Source organism: Anopheles coustani, chromosome 3 (assembly GCF_943734705.1).
Source record: "Anopheles coustani chromosome 3, idAnoCousDA_361_x.2, whole genome shotgun sequence".
NCBI lineage: Eukaryota > Metazoa > Arthropoda > Insecta > Diptera > Culicidae > Anopheles > Anopheles coustani.
The window spans coordinates 30109499-30128811 of record NC_071288.1 but is presented as its reverse complement, the minus strand read 5'-3'; the positions used below and the strand labels follow the sequence as shown (position 1 = coordinate 30128811).

Genomic DNA, 19313 nt, shown 5'->3' with positions numbered 1-19313 from the left:
GCTTTGAAGAAAGGTGGTCCACGAAACGTGTGCAGTTGTGCAATAAGGCGGACCACCATAAGGGGGGATTGACTCTTGAAATCCGACCCATCGTCATATGCCGTTGTAGGCTCCACGATGCTGTTTGAGAAGCACCGAACTGAAACCGCCCATCCCTCATCCGCCGTGAGTGTCTCTGCAAGGGCACAAACGGCACGGCGCCCGGCTGTAATGGAGATGCATTTTTATGACATCGTCGACACACATTATGCCGCTTGCAACCGACGTCGCCCGTCCCATTCTACGGAAGTGATCGAGCGAAAGAGAGCGGCCTGGGGGTCGGAAAAACCGTACATCATCCGCCCATCGACGAGTACCTACCTGCGGGAAATGTGTTCATCCCGTGTTGGTGGACGGCCATCAAAAGAAAATGGAACCGATTCTTGGGACCAATGCCGCTATTTCGAAGGCTCAGAACGGCGACGTTGGTGGTAAATCGATTATGGGTGACCTGCCAGTACAACAGCCTACGTACGCGAGGCTTTTATAGGGCAGGAAGTTTTGTGATACGGTGGTTTATTTTTTTATTTTTTGCTCTTTCGTCTTTCTTCCAGCGCAATGTAATCCATTTTATTGCTTTCTTCTACACTTTGGTGTGCAATATTGATTTGTGGATGCTCCAATTTATGGATAAGAAACTTTCCCGATGCCTCTTTTTGACATTGATTTTTATGCTTACAAAATATATAATGGTCTTGTTTTTTTTCATTTCAGGTATGTTCCACACACTATAAAACCAGCCGTGTTGTGCTCCCGAACAAAAAGTATAATCTACTGTCACCAAACAATGTGTAAGTCACAACAGGGAATTGGAACCATACATTATTCTCGCGGATTGTGACATTTTATCGAAATTGAATTGATTGATGAACTTTCCGTTTTCCGGTCGTGTCGCGGAGAATGGTGCGTAAGCTCAACCAACACCTTAATTCTCGCAGCGCAATCGATCGGTGTGAAAGTACGACCTGAAATGAAATAATTATGGATTCTGTCAAATAATCTATCTTACCTCAAAAGCGTCCCGACAGGCGAGGGTATGGGTGGGTGGTGGTATTGCGCCACAGGGACACGAATACGATTGTGGTTGTTGTGAGCATATTATCCTTTATTTTCGCTCCATCGTGTCAGGCCTTATCTACCCTTTTCCATCGCGTGTGATTCCTCGCTGTACTGAAATTCGACGAATGAGTAGAAAAAAAGGTGCACTTACAAAGATAGTCCCTCCCATCAGTGTCTGGTTCTGATGGTGTGTGTGTGTGTGTGTGTGGCGTCAAAAATCGATCCATACATCCTTTCCGCTTCTTTACAGCTGACTTCTTTGACCCGCAAACCATCACCGCCACTCCCGTCCGTCGCAAATGAGAAGGAATGATCAAATTTTACCTCCTTGTTACGCCACACCTGTTTTTTTAACTTTCCTTTATCAGCTCCGCGGCTCGCAGGATAAGATTGAGGATTGTGACTGGGACCGAGGAGGTGACAGTCCTTTTTCGCACCATTCCGTATGCTACCGGGCCGCTTCGGGAAATCGATTGGTATTTGATCGAATGGCTTCATCCGGTTTCTACCGGTTTGGTGGAGGAATGCGACAGATAAGGACGTGCCCAGTTTCCCGCCGGAAACGGTAGTTAGCTGATAAGGATCTCGGTAGAAGGCTTCTAGCCAACCCAGACGACATCCTGAAATCCCCAACCAAATTTTCCCGACCGCGCTGGGAATGCTTTTCCGAGTAGGGGTGTTGGTGCCCGGTGGTGGAAGGAATGACCTTTTTATCCTTTTTGGAATGTGTGTGTGTGTGTGTCTGGGTGTGGGCGTGTTTTTCCCTTGGATTCCAGTGGACGAACTCTTGCTCGCATTCAGTTTAAACGGTTCGTTTTTTCTTCTGCCGCAACATATTTCACCACCAGGTTTCCATGCCGGCTTAGAAGCGAGGGAAAGCTTTCTCAATATTTATACTTTTTCCAAATGGTCTGCTTCCTGTTTCTGTTACCGGAACGGAAACGGCTCATTAAGCCCGTCCTGATGACGTCATGGCGGATCGGTGGAACGTGTAACGTAGGCAAAAACGGGACAGTAAGGCACTGAAACCCGGTGACTGAAGCCGTCAAATGGTGGTTCCTCTTTGCTCCGGCTAGCTTTTGGTAGGTGGTGGAAACCTGCATAAAAGAAGGTGGGTCGGTCATAGTGTGATGTAACATGATGATGCTTATCGTCTTCCACGCGCATCGGTTCACTGGGAGACCCTTTCGCGGCCCACCACCCCACAGCTTCGGTGGCCGGAACTGATCTTATTGATTGAAGGTGATTCAGTTGTTTTAGAACAAAGTGGTTTTTCCCACAATTTTTCCGTCGCAGTACAATGGGGAAATCCTCGTTTCCTACTGACTTCCAGAATGAACAAAAAAAAAGAAGGAAACCACACTCTTCTGATTGCCAGTACCCCGGAAAACCTTACCGGCCAATCACGTGTTATCGTAAGGCTCTCAATCTTTTGCTGGAGCTTGTGAAGTGCCCTCTTACAGCGAATGTTTTTGCAAATCCCTTTGCTGATAGGGGTGGAGAACGGAAAATCTGCATCCAATCTTAGATGTTTGTGTATCACTCGCTGGTATTTGTCGAGAGTCCTTGAGGGTGTTGGGTTTGTGATTTTGTGAAGCACGTTGCTATGATTAGAACTCGTTTGATCGGCAAATCCAGCCTGACGTCTAGTTTGTGATCGATTGTTTAGCAGATCTCGTAAAATCCGTGGAATATGTTGTTCACACTTAAGGCAACATGATCAATTCTGTAACTACTGTTCCAATACTTTGCTTTCGCGATGGAGATATGAAGTTCTAAATGTATACATGATACGCTGTTGATTTTAGTTCTTTTCCTCGCAAAGGGAAGCGGAAATTGATTGATGCGATTACGGGAAAGAAGCGACTACGACCTACTGTCGCACACTTCCACACTCGTACAGCATTTCTCTCCCAGCGTTTGAAATAAAAAAGCAAAGAAACAATTTCACAGATAAACGTCACTAGCACACACACACACACACCAGCCACCAAAGCGTCGCCGATCGCGTTGGATGGCGCGCCAACGATGGATTCATTAGATAAATTAAAATTCATCAACCCAGTGACAGGGCCGCCACTTCAGCCACAGCCCCGCCCGCCAGCCTGGAAGAGCCAGCGCAATATGCCGGCGAACCCTCCGTCCTGCTGCTTTTGGGGTGTGAACGCGGTACCACTGTGCACGCACATAGCTCGAAGCACTTTCAAACGATTTAGGCCACATGTATGGTTTGTGGGGACAAAGAAGGAAAACTGGTGTGCGGGGGTGATGGTGGGGAGGTCAAAGGCACGGAATATCATGTGGGTGAAGCGCAGAAGCACTTGGTGACACCAACATAAGGGAATTGAGCGTTGATAATGGATGCAAAGTGTCGGCGACAATCGTGCATGGGCCTCGCTGTGTGGATACACAAGTTGTACGTAGAACAAAGATCAACTGTGGTACAGATGAGCGTACGAATGGGGGAGGTTGTGGAAGGTTTGGGAAAATCGATGGATAATCCAATCGATGTTTACCGGGAGTGTATGTCAAAAATCGGTGAATGTTGACAACCTTTTGCATTCTTCTAAGTCACACAATGCAATATTCTTTGTGCTTAAGAGGTGTCAGAGGTGAACTGTCAATTAAAAGGATGATCCATTAGATAATAATCTAGAACTGAATCTCCAAATTTGTTTACATAGTAAATACGTAAAGTAAAATTACTTGGGTGGATATTTTGTGTTTGTACATTTATGGTGCTAAGCCGGAGCATTTTACACCGAGACAAAACATACGTCCCCTACTGTAAAATTGGCTCTCTGTCTTTCGGTCACTCTCGCAGCATAGTATGAAACGTGAGAGCGTATTACATCGAGAGAGAGAGAGAATTACAGAAAGAAAGTAAATAAGCGCGAGCCGGGAAATGGAAGAGAACCGGATAAATACGTTTTGTTTACGATTTCCTTCCGACGCGCGGCGTCGCGGAGTTTGTAATGTTTTGATCGATCGCGATCATGCGCGGTCGCTCGCAGCAACTAAAACATATGGAGAACGGTGGCTTTCTTGGTGGCCAGCAAGAAAGAAACATTACTCCACCGGCATGCAGCATAAGAAACATTTCGCGTGCTCTCGCCGTTCTCTCGGAATTCGCTCGCTTTTGGTATTTCACCACGCAAACGTCACACAGTGTGGTGAATAACGCCGAGCCGGAGAGCGCGAGAGAGAGAGAGCGTAAGAGATTCCGATGGTGCTTTTGACGTTTATTGTGCCCAATGCTTTTCGATGTAGTCCGGTAGGTTTCGCTTGGGGTGGCCTGGTGCGAAGGTCTTGGCAGTGCAAGCATTTAGTCGGGATTTGACTTTAAACGGATTAACTTCGTACCGCTACGTGGAGTTCGTGTGATTCGTCCGTCGTCCGGACGCATGCTGTTATTACTTCATCTGTACTCGATTTAGCGTTGGATTTGCTGGTGAATTTCCATACATTCTTCTGAAAATAATAACAATCGTTAATGTGACGCCTCTGGCAGACACGGTATAAGGCACGGCAAACCGCGGAAAGCGTGAATGTGAAACATAAATATCGACCGTCGACACGTGGATAGTCGGCCAAGAAACGGTCGTGTTTGTTTTTGCAACGACATGTTGTAACGAGCCTTGTGTTTGTGATTGGTACTTTCAAAAGGTACGATTCGGGCCGATATCGGTGGCTACCGGTGGTTTCATCACTTTGTTGTGTGCAGTTGTGTTTTCCTCATGTAAGGTTTACAACACCAAAATATCATCCTTTCGCTTGTACCACCATCGATTGCGTGTGTCCCTTCGTGTCGGAAATAACATTGTGTGTACCTAAAACCTTTACCATAAAATTTATATCCAACCTGCAAGCGAAATTGCCGGATCTGAACGCGATTTCCGGCAGTATCCGGTGACTTTTTTTCCCCAGTGTTTTGTTATAGTGGCCTTCGACGTTTCGGAATCAGGCTACCGCATTTTTGTCTGGAATCTGAACAAGTTGTACCACGATTCGGTGATGAAAATGCCATCAAGGATCATTTCCGGTGTTAAGTATTTGGCGGAAAGTAGCAAGAATCTTTTCCTTCAGTTACAATGAGCTCGAATGTTAAGATTAAAAAATAAGTTACTTTCTTGTTTTCAAAAGTGATGCTTTTTAGTTACGTTTAACTTAAAACACAACAAACCGCAATACTACCGGCGAAAGTTACAAACAAATGAACCGAAAAAAAACAGTTAACGGTTCTTCTGTTCTATGCGTATTCGTCTTCGGGTTTGCAGTTTGTGTCTGATCGACGTGACTACCGGTGGATAACTTTGTTCAATTTTCCTCGGAACTCCATTTTTGTCCTTACCCGTCAAAAGACGCGGAAAAGTAAATACGGTGCCATCCTGTTTCATCGGGGCACACAATTGTGAGCGTATACGGACACGGTGGGTGCCGGAAAAATGATGACTTGTAAGGCGGGAGGAAAGTGAATTGAATTTGCCTCGCAAAGGCATCACCTAAGTGCTTTGTGCGCAATGCTATGCTTTGTCGATGTCCAAAGAAGTATTTCATTCCTATTTGCAGCTCTGCAAAATATAAAAAAAGGTGAAACATCCAGTGCAGAACCCATTACATTAGGTCTTGGTGGCGAGTTGTGTATTTTTCCCTGGCGTTGAAAAAAGAAGGCAAATGTTAAACAATTCTGCAAAGTCAGTCCAGTTTAATTATTTTCCTACGAAAGAGAAGAACCTACGGAAAGTGTTGCAACAATAGTTTTGTATGTGATTTAGATGAGTGTGTGAGTGTGCGCGCGTGTGTGTGAGTATGTGTATGTATATGTGTTTAGGAGTGTACCACATGTGCCCCGAGGGAAACCAGGAAACGAATCAAAAGTAGCCCACCGTTTGAGAAATTTCTATGTTGAGTTGGTTCTTGCCCCTCGCCTCTCGAATCGGTCAGTGGTTTGTGAAAACTTCTGTGCAAGAATTCTACAATCGTTACATACCGAAGGTTTCCAGGGGAAGTGGAAAGTGTGTTTCAATACCCGCGAAACCAGCAATTGAAGAATTTGTACTGCTTGAGGTCATCCGCCATTCCGCAAGGTTCCTGCTCCTCAACCACTCCAAAACGGGTTAGCCGGAAAAGAGAAGCTGAAAAATACTAAATAAAAGGTGATTATTGGTTTTCATACTTCAGTCTAATGAATTTCAAAGAGGCGTCTTAGGTGATGATCACACATCGATGATCATGATCCGTCGTCATGATCGATGGATCGTTACGGCGTGTGATTGATGTCGACGTGAAAAAAGTGCCACTTCAAAGCTTCTTTGAGATTTGTTCGTTTATTGGTTTTTTTAAATATTCGTGCTTTGCAGAAGAATCTGTGGAATTTCTTTGATACCATCGTGTGAGTTAGGTTAAGATACTAGACGTAAAGTTTTTGATGGAGAAAACTTGTTTCCGTCAATTTATTCCCTTGTGAATAAGCATTGGATTCACGCAAATATGAATTCGCTGCTGTGGAGTAGATACACACTGAGGCGATGAAAAATTTGAAGTGAAATCTAAGCCGTTCTTATGATAAACTGTTTCTTTTACGATCTCCCCGCAGCGTGGAGAGTATGCGAAGATACTCGTTTCGTCTTGATTAAAAATGTTTATCGAGCCGAGGTGGATGCCCTTCCGACCGCTTCTTTTGCGTACCTTCTTCTCTAACCTAGAAATGGCCGAAGAATAGAGCTGGTTTACTATTATGTATCCGTGCGATCGAGAGGATCTTTCATGCATGATGGTGATGATGATGCTCATCCCCATTTCACTCCGCTCCACACACAAGCCCCCAATAATTTACCTCGGTGTAATTGGTTTAAGTTCCTGCTTCTTCGGGGCTTTCCTTCTCGCGCTCTCCTATTTCTTGCTGTTCGATCCCAGACCACGAAAGTTCCGCTGGTGCGCGCATCATCTTCGCTGCCACAACATGTTGAAGGCTTAAATAGAGCGCGGATGAAAAACCGGGTAGAAACATAACGCATACCGCGTGAAAATGAGGCACCGGGCGAAGCGAACCGAGTCTTCTTTCTACCGGTGGGGACGATCGCCCCAGTGTGGAGACGCAGACGAGCTAAGAAGCAGAAGTAGCGCCTCACCACACGCGGGCAACCGCGAAATAGGGTGGAAGCGCAGAGCGAATAAAAGAACTGGAAAGAAAACCTGTAAAAAGTTCAATGAATCTAACAGTAAACATACTCTCTTTCTTAGTCGCGCTCGCCTCCGACTCGTTCTGTTGTGAAGAACCAAACCACAAGCGCGGCTTCGCCACTGAACTCGCGAGACTTCCGTCTTTGTCGGTGGTGGTTGTTGTGCGTGCCTGGAGTTAGACTTGTCCATCTTCCTCGCGGTAATTCAATCAGTTCACTTAGAGCCCGGTGGGTTTGTGGTGGGTGTGTGTGTGTATGTAAGCATCGGATTGCGTTTTGGTTAACACCGGGGAGGACTGAGGAGAGGAGCTATAAGATATTTCATACCTACCTACGAGTAGATTTAAGTCGGCCCGAACGCAGTTTACAAACACACTGGGGTATGAATATGATGCGTATGTGTCCGTAATGCCTGAGGGGGTAGTTACTCCTGGCGTTTTTCTTGCCACCCGTGCCAAGAACATCCGCAACCCTGTACCACCATTCCTCTCTATCCGACAACCCCAAACTGTGATGGAACTACGGATGGATCAACAATTTTCGTGCGTGCCTGACTCTATTCCAAACCGAAGAAATAGAGAATTTCCTATCGTGTTCTGCATTGCGTGCCTCATACATTTCTTCCTGCCTGCTTATGGATTCAGGTTTCGATTGGAGGTACCGGCAGCAGCCCACAGTAGTCAGTCAGCTCTCTCCCACCTACTGTAACCACTTTAAGATCCATCGATTTCCTTCGCTTTTCTTGGGACTACTTACGCACGTTATTAGGTAGGGTTCCGCGAAAACTACGCCACGTACGGCTCGATGTGTGCGCACCTGTGAACTTCACCGATGGAAGCTAACCGCTGGAACAATTCAGTCATTTGGAACACGCGGTGCTTTGGTGGCTGCTGCCTTCGCTATTCGGAAAGGCCAGAGAACGAGCTGCTGGAGCCTATGCGGATTGAAGTATCGTACTCTGGAATTAACGACCAGCCCACCAACTTTTAAGCCCAACTCCAAAACCACTGGAAAATGGAATGCTTTCCGTGGTTGGCTTCAAGAGGATTTCCTGTGGAGAAGAGCAAGGTTATCTGGAATGGTGCTGGGGAGCAAGCGGTGTATAAAATACCTGAAGATAGGGTTGTTCAGAGAATTGGCTTTGGGGTTTCTTCGCTTTTCTTATCAGAGCACCGCATTATGCTAAGAGCGCAAGTTCTCCAAGAAAGGTTGATAGTGTTTGGATCAAGTATTTGTTACATTCATCCAGTGTTCCAATTCTGTTTTATGCTTTCATTCAATTTTGGAAGTATTATAAAGGACAGAATCTGGAATTCTTAAAAGTTCATTTCAATCGAGGAAACCATCTCAAACACTTTTGCTCAATGTTTTCCATTCAACGAACCGTAACGCCGAGTGTAGAGATATCTTCAATGCCTCATCCCGCCGCGTTCATTATCCTGACGTGCAGCGAGGCGGCAACGACCTGTTGTACCTCCCGGTATTCGTGAGTACTGCTTTTTTGTGTGTTGCCTATCTCTTTATCTCTCTTGTGCGCGTGTACCATGTCCGCGCAAGATCATAGTGTACATAAAACTCTTTGCTGCCAGCGGGACGAACTTTCTTTCCTGGCAAACGGGAGAGATCGCTTTAGGGGGTTCTTTGGGGAGTTCTTTTTATTTTATTTCATCTGCTTGTGGGGGTAGCTTTCCGGTCACGCTGCTTTGCCCCCGTGTGTATAGGGGCAACAGTTGGTTATGGATGTGTCGTGGGACTGTACAAATCAAGATATGCTTGAGGTTACAGTACAAGTACCAACGGTGCCAGGTTTTCGGAGAGTTGGAACTTGGAACGGTTCTGTTCGGATGAAACTATTCACAGCTGTCACCTTCCATCTTGCTGTAATCGTTAGGTCCTCCGACTGATTAACGGGTTCTACGGTAAAAGATTCTGATTTGTTGACTTCCAGCCAGCGGCTACATAGGCTTGTTTGTGGGTTTGCAGTTTTATCTTTACTGATTGAAGATGGATTTCACTCTGTTTTCTTGTGGTTGGATCAACATTATGTCCTCCAGTACACACCTCTCCCGTTCATTCCTGTAACTAACTCCTCCCTTCCCTACTGTTCCATTCACCGGAGCTGAGATCTCATTGAGGACTCAAAAGATTTTTTTCTAAAAACGCTTGTGCACAATGCGTTAGTTCAAGTTTTAAAAGCGGACAATTATCGCGCTTCTTTCCCCCGGATTTGTCAATGTAAAAAAAAGAGACAGACTATGTACGGTCATTACGCGTCTAGTCTCTTATCTTTTAATGACACGGTGTCGCCCGGGTCATCCTCATTCACAAGAGTGTGTTTCCCCGGTGGTTACGGGTTACGGGAAAAGCGTTCATCCGCTGCTACTAATCGTGTGTGTTTTTCCTCAGTTCCAGTTTCATTTTTCGGCGTGTGTTTCAGCAAGTCCCAGTGTTTGCTGTGTGTTGGATGTGTGCAGAAGAAGTGGTTTCATTTTTTCTCCCATCCCTTTGGCCCCCATTAATCTTCCAGTCTGCTCACACATCGCTCTTTGTGCGGGATAATGTTTTCCGTTCATTACCCTTTCTAGTGTACGGCTTTCAGCCAAATTAAAAATGAGAGAAGATGGAAAGAGGGTAAAGGATTGTTTATAATTATTTCGTCTTTTTATGGTTTATTGTAGGAGCTCTTCTTCTACACACGCTGCTCTGGTGGTGGTGGTATGCGATGGGATCGGTCTTTTGCTAATCCCGTTGATCTTCTAATGAGGTTCATACCGCATTAAAACCGTATGTGACTACTTACGGACCAAAGGGCGTAGTAAGATTCCCTTCCATATTCTACTGTTTTGAGGGGATTTGGTGCAAAATGGAAAATGAGACCCCCTAATAAAACATTACTAACACTTCTACAAACATAAACACAGGCCATAGAATCGTCCCCAATGGCGCCAGGGGACTGTAATTGTTGTTTTAAACTGTGTTAATTTATTCTAATCACCATTACGACTAATCCTACGCTTTGTGGCTGGTTCCATTGTTGAATTAAAAAACATAACATAACAAAGTGGACCCACGTGTGCTCCCTTCGCGAGAAAATGTAATCAATTATGTTTTACGTAAACAAATTCTGCACTGGGATATGGCAACCCTTGAGAGCGTGCAAATACATAATTGAACGAATTGTCTACCTACGCGCATTATTAACCCATAATTCCATTGAATTTTCCCTTGGTCAAATGGTCCTGGTTTCCCGGGAGGTAACTATAATACTAAGGCTGTAGTATTATGTGGTTGGTACACGAAATATTAGCGTCAGTTGGATTGGCTGTGCGGAAACATGCAGGAGAGTTTAATTTAATTGAGCCGGGCGTGTTTGTTCAATAGAAACTCGACCGGAAACAAAAAAAAGAATCTTCGTTACGTGGAAAACGGATGGGAAAAGCTGGATTACCGAAAACACTTCCCACCCCGGGAATTATTATGAACCGCGGGAGTTCAGGTAGTGATTGAAAGTTCATCTATCCAGCAGTATGCTGATGGATGCCAGGAAACCGGGAACATTTCATTGTACCTCCTTCTCTTTTCAGCTTTGGTGGAATATAGGAAAATGGTAAATTGTTGCAGAACACACCACTCATCTTTTTTAAGGAATAGAACTGGTGTTTGTGATCCGTTATGAAATCATAGCAAACAATTTATTTTATGCAGTTCTTTCTTGTTTTTTTTTAAATAGGTATATGATGAAAATTGGGGTTTCATTTGTTTTGTTTAGGAATCATTTTTTGGAAGCAATCTACTAACATGATTGTCAAATTTGTTGTTAGTGAACAGATTTTAGAATTCGAATGTAACCCATCAAAAACGCATGATGACTGATACGACACGACGCTACAAATGAAACATCAGGCTTCATAGTTTTAATATTTTCTCACCTCAACGCAGGCTCAGACAACGGCGATACACTGTTTTCAGGGCCAATTCGTCGGCATCAAGCTGCTCTTTGTTGGTAGTAGGCAGTCAATTGCACGCTCACGGTTTTTGTTTGGTTTCGTTAGAAAGCACTTTGGGTTTGTTAAGTTTAACTTTGCCATTATCGGTAACAACATTGGCGCGACAACAACGCGACATTTTCTCGTCGCGCCAATGTTGCTACCGATAATGGCAAAGTTAAACTTAATAAGCCCAAACTGGTTCCTAACGATGCCAAACAAAAACCTTGCGCGTGCAATTCACTGCCTACTACCAACAAAGAGCAGCTTGATGCCGACGAATTGGCCCTGAAAACAGTGTAACAACCAAGCCATATGGAACGTCGTCCCCTTTTCCTTGCATAGTCATGTCGCTAAATTGTTTATTCTATCATTTCTAGCCACCACTAAAGAATTAGCGTTGAGATGTTCTGAAAACGACCATTTGAAATTGTAGCAGGCAATCTCTCTAGCCTTCGTAAAAAAGAGTGATTTGTTAGAACTTGTTTCTTCACTCGACATTAAAAAGTTAAACAAATACTAGCCAACCAGCTTCAATTTACGCCAATTACGTTCATTTTTCACCGTTAAAACGTCCTTAACCCGATACGCGAACGTCATCCGTCGATACCATTTTACGGGAAAATGATTTGATGTTGCTCCAAATGCGATCGCTTTGTGCGGACGGAAAAAAAGGCCGCGGGTTCAAATCGAATCAAATGTTACTAGAAATCGTATCGAATCGTCAAATGGTGTTGTTTGGTGACAGAATGGCGATGGCTGGGGATGGTGTGAAGCAATCAATCGTCACAACACTTTGGTACTTTTTTGTTTCTTACTTTTCCATTTCGACTATGTTGCTTTGGTCCGCAATATCATCGCGGGATATTGGTTGGGACGGGACTGAAGAGTTCGATGACATGATGCAGTCCAATAAGCTAACCGAAGTGTCATGCCCCACCGGACAACATTTTCGCCGTCATCAATTTATTCGGTTAACATGGACCATATGTGTGAGTGTGTGCTGTGGTTTGTTGATTTGATGTTTTGGTGTGGTGCTGTTTTGCCATATTTGTCGCGGTTTGCTCGCTTTTTGGTCTAGGGAGAAAAAATACCTTTCTGCCTTTGTAAAGTAATATCAATTATGGCGTGGATTGCAAAAAGGATTATAAATTATGACGGTCTATGTTGGTGATAATATGAACTAATTTTTTCCCGTCGGTCCCCGCCCGCTCCTAATTATAAATGTTGCGTTCATTTTTATCGTATGACTAATTCGAAACAAACAATCATTTCTGAAAGCCAAATCGATACACAAATTCGGTCAATGGTGCAATAATTGAATATTTCACCAACGGCCGCCGATCGTTTATGTTGCAATTTTCCGCAATTGAACCGTTACACGTATTTCCTCCGCATCAACATTATCTCCCTCCTCCTTTCCTGGTTCCGTCGACAAACATTTATTAAATTGATGAGGTGCAATTACTTTGCCACGCTGGCAAAACAAATACGCGATCCCGGACTACTAGGAATTGGGGTGCGAGGGATAGAGAGCTTGAGGGTTAGTCAACAGGAGCGAGGGGGAGAAATGTTGTTTAAGTCACGGATGTTGATCGAACCCCAGAGAGAGGTGGTGGTGGTGGTGTGTTCGCCCTAAACAGTGAACCAATTGGTTGTCACCAAACGCGCGACACAGTGGTGTTCGTGTGGCAACAAATAAAGGCTGGAGAATTTTCCACTCATGGAAACGATGCGACTCACTGTGGTAGTGAATGTTATCCCAAAAGAATGTCGGGATGGATCGTCAGCATAAAGCATCGACCCCCCCGAGGGTTTTTCGGGGACCGCAAGACAACGAATGGCGGGAGCGAATGGCGGGAGTTAAACAAAATTGTCAAATAATCAATTTATATCAGACCCACTTGCCGTCAATTCAGAGTGTCCCGTCGCCGCGATGTTGCGTGGTGTGAACCCTAAACACATAGGGAACCGCGCGCGGAACAGACCCGAGTACCAGCAGAAAGTTCTGAGCCCAAAGTGGTGGTGTTGGAGTTTGCCCCTACACTGTTCATAAACACATGATCAAAAGTCCCTTTAGTGTCGGACGTAAAACAAATATCGCATGAATGAACCGGAAAACTGTGTGGGACTGTGACAGGAACAAACATACAACTCAACTGTACAGGCAGTTATCACTCTTCGGTGATAACATTAAAAAAGTTTTATGATATTTTTAAACATCTACCAAACAAAAGTTAAAAGTACAGTGTAAACTAATAATATCCATGATACACACATATGCGTCACGATGAAGTCATACTCGGTTGAAACTGTTTTAGAACATGCTTCTAAACACCCGTTAGGTCGGATTTCTTTGCAAAACTGCATGTTACAATTGTGCGGTGTTGCACATTCTAACCTACTTCCGGTCGCCTTCACCGTAAGGCCTAGAATGAGCTGGTGCAGCAATACAACTGTACTACTAGGCTAAGGTCCAGAGGTGGTATTGTGTACGAAGAGGCATCTTTTGCCGCCTTTGCTTGACTGTTGTCGACCAAACAAAACACAACTGTGGAAGAGAAATCGTCGGGGCTGTTCTCGATATTACCTACCGAACGGACGCATCAGTGCAGTTGGTTTCCTTCACAGTCTACGTGGACATGTAGGTTATATGCTGTAGACCTCTTCCACGAAACACGGTGTGCAATAGAAACCTCCACCAACGGACCCGCGAGAACGTGAAGTGAAGCATATCGTCGGCGAATGGACCTACTCCACCCCTCCGTCCGTCCCGTGTGCGTGTTTTGGTGCAGCAGTAAGGCACACACTCTGCTGGTGGATGCACTTGTCTTAATGCATTTATTCTTCATCAACCGCCTCCGCAACACTGGCTCTGACGTTAAGTCTTTTGAGGTTTTGTTTCGCTCTCGGTTTCGGTTCAGTGGTCAGACTGCCTTTTTTGTCCGTTCTCTTTCGGCCAAGGATAGAAGAGGGAATGCAAGGGAATGGTGCAAATGCACAAGTGCATTAGAAATCGCTTACGCGTCGGCCTCTCGGTTCTTCGTTGCGCTTTCCGAGTTGGGCACGACGATGACGCCGATCGATGCATTGTTTTGGATTTTCAATCACTTGCCGGTGTGTGTCCATTTGAGGTTTTGTTTCTCTATGAAGTATGTAGAAAGCTATGCATTTTCCGGTAAAGAACAGAAGAGCCGAATGAATCATATGTTGTATCAATGAATAATACATAATGGGTTTTTTCTTATGAAACTCAAGATAAACGAATAAATAATAATGAATGCGAATAAAAAATCATATATACATTGTTGTCGTTCAATAAGTTTCAACAACAATTAGTCAACAATATACACCATCGTAAAATTGCGCATAAACTCCCAGAAATATGTTTACAGTTTGTCTGCAAATTCATCTGGGCAAAAGTTTTCCAATTTTACCGAGGAAGGAATATTTATTTCATTGGTTTAAACTTCACCGATCAAAAGTAAATTCCATATTCCAACTTCCGTCGTCGAAACGTGTACGGCCTTCTGGAATTTCGATGTAACGACGTTCGAGATGGATATGACCCTGGTTGCAAGTTTACATAGAAGCAGAGCGGGAAGCTTTTACGAAACAATTCCATTACGTCCGATCGTCAGAACGAATGTGGTTTTTGGGTGAAAATAGGTGGTACGGAGATCGTGGTAGGGAAGCAATATGAGGCTTCGGTGGAGAAGGCTAGAATTCGCATTCTTGTCCGAGACGAGCATCATATCCAGCCTCAAACATGCACTGCACATGATCCATTTCAATGTATGAGTACGTTGTTAGACTGTTCACTTTTCCATCCATTACCATTATCGTATCGACCTCTTTTCTTCGTTAAAAGGGCGGTACGGCGAAGCATATCTTTTATTTATCACCGGAAGTGAAACTAACAGGGACAGGGCAGAACAAGGCGGGCAAGTTAGTTACTCAGCCATTTACAACATATGATGAAGCATGCGGGTACCGCGGAAGTACGCCTATTGCATCATGATAGACGTATGATGTGTTGTACTGGAGGTGGAATAATAAAATAATACCATAGTTCAAGATCAAGATTCGCCATAAAAACGTTTCTTATATGTCCCGGGACCGGTGAACTTTTGTAACTGAGAGCAATGTGCAAGGTGTTGTATCCATGAGATTACAGTGCCAACATAAGCCTTTTAACATGCTGGAGGACTAAAATAAAAAACTTCTTTTATCTATCAGTTGGGATTAACTAGAGAAGAAAGACGATACTTCTTCTGTGGCGCTAGAAATATTTATACAAGTCAAGTCCTTCCTAAGATAAGGTTGTACGGTCATTCACAGAGAAAACCATATTGATCATAACTTTCAATTTGCTTTCGTTGCTTACCGGTGTGTCGCGTAAGTGGTTTTCTATCGCTGCTATAGAAAAAGTTGTTGATCGTGAACAGCAAACAAGAAATGCGTGTGGGAAGTGAATAGCGGTGGCGAAATTCTAGGAGCAAAAACACTAGAACACATCCTGCTGACCTGTTCTATTCTTAAAGGACAAAATTATTCGCCTCTGCTTGCTGTTCAATCAGGTTATTTTTTATCATTCATCATGCCTTGAAGTAAGTAGGGCACTCTCTAGACAAGTACGTATGCGTTACGCGAACTGAAGACAATCCACTTTCTTTTTATCCACGGTGAAAGGATGGCCGGCAACGACGGGTGTTTTTTCTCGGCCAACCTGTTCCGCTTTTGGGGCGTTTCTTTTGATGGTTTCGGCTATTTTTGGCACTCTATTTCCTCTTCGTTTCCTGTACTTATCCCTACCGTTTGAGGTTGTTCGGGAAACATTGTTTTTCTGTCGACGTCGATAGAAAAATTGGGCAAGTCGCAATTCGGCGTTTTAGCGACCTTGAAACCCAATTTACCCCATTGCGGGGATTATCTCAGTTCTTTGAGGGGTTCGCAAGGAGCATAGAACTAGTAAGTATCTATTTTCCAACATGTTATTTGATCCTGAAAAGGACTGATTTGGTTTTTCATATGATTATTTTGGAGTTCAAAATATAATTTCACAATTTTGAACCGTGGCATTAGAAAAACTTTTCCCCCTCCCTAATGAACCGATATCGTCGTCATCATATAGGGGTTGGTTTTTGGAACTAGCAAATGAATGGAAATGTAATCGATCTGCGCGGCGTAATCTGATAAATTACTTTGCTTTGCATATCATAAAAATCATAAGCCCAAACCCAAAAGAAATTCAATACGAAAGCTCATTATTTCCAGCCCATTAACGCGATACAAATCCTAAGCCTAGCCGTTGAGGGAGGGTTGGATGTGAATGAGGAATTCCACCATTTTAATCACTCCGTACACCCCGATAACCCCCAGCCACCCACCCACCCGCAGGTAGGGAAATAAATGAATAAATCAGCTAAATGGTTTCATGTAAGGTACAATTAACCTCGTTTTCTTTTTCGCCCGCCGGCGCCAAAATAAAGCTCATTTCCGTTTGCCTCGTGCCAGTTGCCTTCCTCTTCCGCACTCTGCCTGCCCGATAAACCACCGTTTCCGAGTAATCCTTCATGTGGTAACGCGTCTGAGTAAAGGGCGTACGCTTCAAGGGTTCGCTAGAACAAGTGTGCACGTGCGCGCGTGTGTGTGTGTGCAAATTGAACGAGCAACCAACATTGAGGTACGTGCGCATTTTCACAAAAATACCCACACCCGCATAAATATTCCGCGGAGTTGGTGGAAATGAAACTTCCGCCGTTTCGTCGGAATAGTACTTGGAGGAAGAGAAACTACGAAAGGCGCGTGATGAAAATTAACTTTCCGAATGTTCCCAACATTGAAGATACGTTTTCTATTGCTTTGTAAAAATGTGTACCTATACCTCGTTGCATCAACGAAATGGTTAATACATAATCCAAAGGAGCTTTATCCTTTTCCTCGACACACACTGCCTTTATGAAATATGATTTTCCTGTTTCGTAATGCTTTCCACCACAACACGGGCACGTCGGGGGCGCGTCATTAGTGTTGCGTTCCGTTTTTTTACCTTTTTCGGTATGAAGAAAAATTAATTCTTGCGTGATCTTCGACCGAAGAAAACAGAACGCTCCGCAGGGGCGAGAAGGAACCATTCATTTATTCGATTCCACGTTCCCAAAATCTGGCATTTAGAAACCATGCACACTATGTGTAGTGAGTCTCCTTCCATTCACGTCGGCGACGGAAAAATGGAACGTTACACCTTCCTGCGATAAAAATGTCCGAGCAGAAAAAAAGAACCCAAAAGGGCTAGAAGGAGGAAATCAATGAAATTTATACATAACGTTGTGGTCAAACCTAACTTTCGGAGGATTAAGGGCGCAGGTATTAACCGTCCGTCTTATTTCGGAGTTTCAGCTCCTTTATACTTTTCCGATACGAATAAAAACATCCATTTCTGTGCAAAGTGAGAGCCCTAGTCACCGCACACCCTTGACGTTTCCGGGGTTTTACAGGTCCGGAGCGTCGGTTTGAATGCAATCAATTTTAATCAAATATTCTAATCAACAGCTCCCGTAATCAAAAATGGCATTCGTGGAGCTCAGTTTCTACGAAAATAAAACACTGATTTCCACTACCTTCGGCAGGTGGCCGGGCCCGACCTTCCTTCCTGGTAAATGGGCTTTTATGATGTTTTGCGTTCGTTTCCAATCTTTAATTACTAGAGGGGCTGGGAACAGGAGAGAGGACCTAGTTGCTAAGTGGTAGGGTAGCGGGGAAGGGGGGAGTGGCCGATCGATTCGATAGGTATATCAATTCCCAGCCATTCAATCGTCCTTTGGATGCGGGGTTGTGCGTGTGCCTTGTTCAACAAGGATGTCCTTTCCGTGTCCTTCTCTGGCCAGTGCGACATTCCGGGAACTATATTCATAGGCTACCGGATTAAATTACCCCGACAACAAACGCAGCCATCCAGGTGGGTGGAGTAATGACGGATGAAATATACATTTCTATCGCCCTTTCGAACACTACTCCTCTCGGTTTGACGACGGGGAACGACTAATGAAAGAGAAAATGTCGTCCTCAAAGATTTATCCGTCCGTGCACCAGAATCCGATTTATTTACTCTTTCTCGTTCCTTGGCACCCAAAACGTGCAGACGTCTCTTCGTTGTCGCTTAGCGACATTTATGTAGCTCAAGGAAAACGATTTCCTGGAATCAGCATGAATTACTGTTAATTCATCAATCAAAACTAGTTCGTCGTCTCGTGGTGAAGATGATTACTGTAAATCTAAGCAGTAGTCGTCCAACGCTCACGTACAAGTTTTATGATAATTTCGAGATTTGCATATTATTTTCCTACGAAACACATCGTAACCGTAGAAACGTTGTCAGCATCAAGTAAATTATCATTCCTTGAATCGTTGCTTAATGCATTTTAACGGCGTCTCACCGCTTGGGGCAAGTTCCGGATGTTAACCTTGCCAATGCGTTTAGGGACAAAGTCGTGGGATTTAGATAATATGGTAGTTGTTGTAAATACACTACAATAACAACCGGTTTGAATGCAAAGTTGTTCAACCAAATTGGATTTGGAACTGGAATGCTTGATACTGATTTGATAGTTAAATCATTCAGATCAGCTTCCATTTTTGGAGCAATGGAAACGTGTGATGGAGGCATTAGATAATAATTCTTGTATTTGTATACTCCTTTGCGATGCCACCGGATTGTTGGATCTTACGTTTGAAACAGCTGAGCTTTCTGTTCTTCGCTTGTTTTTTCTCTTTAATTCTCCTGCACAAAATATTGGCAAGAAAATGGGGTAATGGGGTATAACTCCGGTGGTTTGTCTGATGTTTGCAGGTTCGTTTTTCGATGCATCTTGTTGGCGCCCGTCCCGCCATAGCAGATGAATCAGGTAGACACCATCGTGGGTGTTTGTGTTTCCGACTTGTTTTTCCAACCTCAATATGATGGATTGCATGCGCGCGCGAGCAAATGACATAAACGTTGCTTCTAATACCGCTTGAAGGCGGCGTTTGAGTTCTAGCGATCGTG

The 19313-nt window shown here is 44.2% G+C and overlaps 1 protein-coding gene across 3 annotated transcripts in view; it reads left to right on the top strand.

The window, feature by feature from the left end:
• The window catches only part of LOC131260180 (maternal protein pumilio), a 152986-nt gene that overhangs the window by 43841 nt on the left and 89832 nt on the right, over nt 1-19313 (top strand). The gene's annotated exons all lie outside the window — the stretch shown is intronic.